The sequence below is a fragment of the Macrobrachium rosenbergii genome, chromosome 40 (genome assembly GCF_040412425.1).
Source record: "Macrobrachium rosenbergii isolate ZJJX-2024 chromosome 40, ASM4041242v1, whole genome shotgun sequence".
Lineage (NCBI taxonomy): Eukaryota > Metazoa > Arthropoda > Malacostraca > Decapoda > Palaemonidae > Macrobrachium > Macrobrachium rosenbergii.
Window position 1 is genome coordinate 21,084,166 of NC_089780.1, and position 6,000 is coordinate 21,090,165.

The following is a 6,000-nucleotide window of genomic DNA, read 5'->3' on the forward strand; positions in this document are numbered from 1 at the left end:
AGGATACCGTCTTATCAGCGCATACCTGTTTTATTGCTCCTCTGTTGGCCCGTGAATCTGTGGAGAATCGTGGTCATAAGTTCCAATACGAAATAAAGATTCTCACGAATTTGTTTTGCTACGTGGGGTTGGGTTTCAGTGTTAGGACCCTTGGCAATTTGTAATAGTCCTACGACCTTTCAGTGCTTCTGAGGAGGTTTCATATGCATTTCCGTCACTCATTTGACTGTCTTGCACATCCATTTAAACACAGACACACACACACACACACACTCACTAGGATGATTAAGAACTGGAAATGTTATAAAAGTGTATACCTTTACTGGAGAGTTGAGCGGCTCGATATATATAGGCCTACAACTTTGGATTCTGATGTCACTACTATTTATCATCTCAGTTGGAGACAGTCGCTGTGCACGTTACGACATATTTCGTAACCATACACACACACACACACACACACACACACACACTCACCAGGATGATTAAGAACTGGAAATATTATAAAAGTGTATACCTTTACTGGAGAGTTGAGCGGCTCGATATATAGGCCTACAACTTTGGATTCTGGTGTCACTACTATTTATCATCTCAGTTGGAGACAGTCGCTGTGCACGTTACGACATATTTCGTAACCATGGAACGTCATCTTAATACAAAATCTTCTTGACCTTTTCAGAACGAATTGGCGGGAAGTTACTGAACGGTTTACGAAAGCTGTTTTGATCACTGACAATGTCTCTCTCTGCTCTAGCTTGGGCTGTTTCTCACTTTCACTGGACATTAACCCTTCTCTGGCAAACGTTTCAGCTAAAGGGTCATTGTTGGCTGAGGCTCACTTGACATTAGAAAATTAGAGGAGAACAACAGTCTCAGAGGAGAGCTGAATTACGTTGTTTCAACTGCACTGAGTGTAAAGAAGCATCAACCACACTGTAGGCTGAAACTAGAGAGAGAGAGAGAGAGAGAGAGATTTGGGTGCTGTAATTTGCTTATCTGATATCGAAGATAAGTTTATCTGCCGCAGAAGATGGGTTTTAGGAACTTTTGGTAAACAGTTCCCAGAAAAAGACGATAAGTTGAGCGAATCATCTTTTCATTCCTTTACAACCCGGCGGCAAAAATAAAATTAGACAAAAAAAGTATTAAAGAATAAAGGACAATTGTACCGTCAGCGTGGAAGTTTGAAGTACGAATTTTCTTTTATCGATCCGCTGCAGGTCGCAGTGTTACAACTAGTATCAGAAGATGTCATTAGTAAGTGTTTATTTTTATCTACTGGCTGAGATAGAGGACTGTGTGTCTGCAGAAACATTAATTAAACAAAAAAGATTAAGTTTTGAATGTAACGAGGCTTCCCTACTATTCTCAGTCCAACGTTTCGCGGTCTTTTGAAGGATGAGGATGTTATTATGCTTTTACTATATAGACAGTCGTCATTGGGATGTACACAACCTTAAAATTGTTTTCCCCTCTTTCCTCGTATATAAGAGGATACGGGTTCGAGTTCAGGAAAGGGAAGGGCAGTTTAGGTAACGCCCCCTCAAACACCATGAGTCACTTGCCTTAAAGAGCGAATGTCTAACTACATATTTCATATCTGACAATCGCAGGGTACCGACCCGTGCGATAACCTATAACCCTAACTATGTGAAGTCATTTGTCAGTTGTTCTGACAGTCTCTCTCTCTCTCTCTCTCTCTCTCTCTCTCTCTCTCTCTCTCTCTCTCTCTCTCTTCTTGAATCCTTCTCTCCCTTTCTCTCTCTCTCTCTCTCTCTCTCTCTCTCTCTCTCTCTCTCTCTTTTCTTGAATCCTTCTCACCCTTTCTTTCTCTCCTTGAATCTCTCTCTCCCTCTCTCTCTCTCTCTCTCTCTCTCTCTCTCTCTCTCTCTCTCTCTCTCTCTCTCTCTCTCTCTTCTTCTTCTTCTTCTTCTTGAATCCCTCTCTCCCTTTCTTTCTTTCTTTCTTTCTCTCCTTGAAACTCTCTCTCTCTCTCTCTCCACAGTTCGCAACTGTAGTGGACTACTTTGACCTCAAAAAATCATACTAAATTCAGGAACACTTTTGGCTTTTGAATGTCCTCAGACTCTTAACACACTGTTCTTTTCTGTGAAACATCTCTCATCACACACACACACGCACACACACGCATACACACAAACACACACAATAGACTTGTATACCTTCTTGGCTTCTACAAACGGTCTTCGCTTCTTGGATTTATTAATTCCAGTGACATGAATTTAAGAATAACTTTTTTTTATAACTGCTCTAATGGACGTATCCCAATTTTCCACCAATTTTGACTTACTTGTTACCAAGGTGTTAAAAGAACATTGGTTTAACTGAAAGGATATGAACACCAACTTGCACTTAATAATAATAATAATAATAATAATAATAATAATAATAATAATAATAATAATAATAATAATAATAATAATAATAATAACATGCGTAGGAGATAACTTAATTAATTAGCCAGTTTCATAACCAGTGATAGATTATAGGGTATTATTAGGCAAGACTTCAACGGATATCTGTTATCGATCACTATCTTGCTGCGACAACACATAAGGTTTTATTCTGAGTTGTCAAATGGTGGAATGATTTTAATTTTTATGATTATAACGAATTCAGCCGAAGTAAACTAACGTCACATATTGAGAAATATTCAGAAATCACACATGGACATCTGAATGGCTTGATAATTTTATAAAAAGCTGAGAAATTATTCAGAACAGTCAAAAGGTTCAGCTAATACCATCTGATTTTTAGTACCTTCTCCAGTTCGTGCTTGCATCACCGCCTTTAATTTCTCATATCGTTAAAAATAAAAACTGGAAAAGGGAATAAAATAACTGGAACTAAATTAAATGACAAAATGTCAAAAAACTTTGCAACGAACGATTTGCAGTGTAATGCAACCAACTAAAATTGTTTCAACGATTCCAAAATTGATTGCAATAAGATAAACCAACATCTAGGAGCGAGACTAAGACATTTAGACTTCCAAAAAAGACTTAGCAAGTAACCAAGAGGGATCAAAAGGATAACAGTCTTAGGTAAGACTGGAGGGAGTCGTTAATCTTTCTATTTCTTTATCTTTAGACTTATTTTAAGGAGTTATCATCGACACCTGCGGAGTAAGGTGTTGTTGCCAAGTGGGGCGGAGATGGTTATCTTTGGCGAGAAGAAGAAGAAGAAGGAGAAGAAGAAGAAGAAGAAGAAGAAGAGAGAGAGAGAGAGAGAGAGAGAGAGAGAGAGAGAGAGAGAGAGAGAGAGAGAGAGAGAAATGATAAAGTAACTATTAACAACAGTGTGTCATCAAGAATACTTTCTCAAAAACTGAAAAAGGTACTTGATAACCTTTCGGACTCTGTAATTGCCTTAACTTTAAAAAGGTTTTCGTTTCGGCCACTTTGGAATAATACTTCTGTAGTATAATGTCATCATAACTATCACAATGGCAGTATTATTATTATTATTATTATTATTATTATTATTATTATTATTATTATTATTATTATTATTCAGAAGATAAAGCGTATCCATATGGAACAAGCCCACCACAGGGGCCACTGACTTGAAATTTAAGCTTCCAAAGAATATGTTGTTCATTTGCAAAAAATAGCAGAGGGTAATAGGAAATACAGAAAGAAGAGATCACTTATTGGAAATGAATACATAAAGGAATATAGACAAACAACAGCCTTTTGAAGAAGTTACGGAACAAACAAACTCACTGAAATTAGCCACATCATTATCAACGCCTGTAAAACACAGCAGTTTTATCAAAACGCTGAGAAGTACCACTGATAGTTACAGCAGTATCGAACAATGATTCATGGGAGATTAAGAGTTTCCCACGACCGAAATTAGGACCCAGGATCAGGAAAACCATTTCTGGGAGTGACTGAATGTCAGCTAGGGCCCCCTTAGGGTTTTCTGAATCTTATAAAATCACAGGGGAAATTTGTGTCGATAACTATGAATTCCATATTCTGGAAACGCCCTGAGAAATGGTCTGAATTTGGTCAACTGGGCCTTAGAATCTGAAGAAACCAACCTTAAAGTTTTTTTTTTAATAAATCTTATTGAATCACAGAAAAACTGAGGTCGATAAGTATGAATTCCATATTCTGGAAGCTAAACCTTCAAGTTTTTGTATTTGATTTTTTTTTCTACCTTCCTTATGTTTTCTGTATCTAATTATACCACATAAGGCCTGTATCTCTCTGGTCTGAGGGAGGTCATATATAGAAAGTGAAATATACAAGTAACAGAAGACGTTTGCAAGCAATAGACACCTACATGAATTTATAAACAAAAATGGGAGCCTACAAATAACAGTCTAATCTTGTTAGAATACCTGGAGCTTAAAGATTAAAGTTGGAGTTCACAAACAAAAGCTGGAACCTAAAAAAATCAACTGTAGGTTTCAAACAACATCTGGGGCTTACAGAAAAGAATTACAGTTCATAGACCTTTGGAAATCTTCCATTCTCCGAACGATTTAGGCTACGTGCCACCAAGCAGTCTCACACTCTCCTTATCGATTATCAGAGCATATCATGATATGATTATGCAAAATAAAACTAAATGTTGCCTTGAGATTGAGGACACTGGAGTAAAAAGTATGACTAATGCAGATAACTGATATTAAGGAGTCAGTTGTAATTATAAACGTTTGGTGAACAATTATGTTTAAAATATACCGGATAAAAATGTATTTTTAAAAAAGTCATGTCTCTTTGAAAAGAGAAACTGGAGTTTCGAGCTTAGTTGCAACATTGATGAATGCACCTGCATTCAAGTTTAAAGAAAAATTATTATCGCAACCGCTTTCAAGTAGGTTTCGTTTCTGTTCAGAATTCACTCAAGACGAATTATTGCAATGACGTGAGAAAGACCTCCAAGTGTTCTATTAGGAGGGAAAGAAGAAGAAGAAGCTGATAATAACAGAATAACTAACGATATCTCTCTCATCTTATCAGAATAAGTATGATATGCCCTCAGTTGATACTTTGATAAAATCAAGGTGTTCTTCATAACATCAAGACGAAATATGTCTGTACGAATCCGGCTACTCTTACAAACCAGCTATCTACGATTCAGACTACAATTGAACCGGCAGCCTAAAATCCAGAATACTCTTAAGCTAGTTACTTATGACAACAGCTACCTCGACGTAAGTTACGTAAGTTCCAGGCTACCATGGTAACGGCTACCTAGAAGCTAGCTACCTACCAACCAAACTACAGGTGAACCGGCTACCTAAAACCCTGAATACTTTAAAGCTGGTTACCCATGACCAATATCAGGATACCAGTGGTAGCGGCTACCTACAAGCTAGCTACCTACCAACCAAACTACAGGTGGACCGGCTACCTAAAACCCAGAATACTTTAAAGCTGGTTACCCATGACCAATATCAGGATACCAATGGTAACGGCTACCTACAAGCTAGCTACCTACCAACCAAACTACAGGTGAACCGCCTACCTAAAACCCAAAATACTTTAAAGCTGGTTACCTACGACCACGACTACTATACATAAGATGCCGGCTACTTATCATATTCAGACGACCCTGAACACGGCTACCAATGAACATAGCTACCTCGGTAGATCGCCAATTCGATTAGCGAATGGCCGTGATATCAGCTGATATAATCGTACAATGGGAGTGTGGTATCAACTCGTGTTCTGAATGAAATTAATTGAGTTTTTCTTTCAGAATTATTTCTGTGGGCTGAATTGGTCACCTGGTGTCGATGACGTCACGAGCAGATATCAAGAGATAAAGGACAATCGTCTTCTCATAGACAGGATCTGAGGTGAATTGATATTTGATGCTGATAACACAGCGATAACTAGACGGATTTAATTTTGTCAAAGCCTCGTTTGCTGAGAGAGAGAGAGAGAGAGAGAGAGAGAGAGAGAGAGAGAGAGAGAGAGAGAGAGAGAGAGAGTTGCAAGGAGGTGTTTAGAATACTTT

The 6,000-nt window shown here is 38.0% G+C and overlaps 1 protein-coding gene across 4 annotated transcripts in view; it reads right to left on the bottom strand.

Moving 5' to 3' along the window:
* The window catches only part of LOC136826223 (vascular endothelial growth factor receptor kdr-like), a 73,967-nt gene that overhangs the window by 49,730 nt on the left and 18,237 nt on the right, over positions 1-6,000 (bottom strand). The window contains exon 1 of one of the 4 annotated variants that reach the window (XM_067083290.1): positions 518-958. The exons of 2 other annotated variants lie outside the window; for them this stretch is intronic. The gene's annotated coding sequence lies outside the window, so the exon portion shown is untranslated. Of the gene's footprint in view, positions 1-517; positions 959-6,000 lie in introns of those variants that run through there. One more of the 4 variants, XM_067083293.1, reaches the window with a different exon arrangement.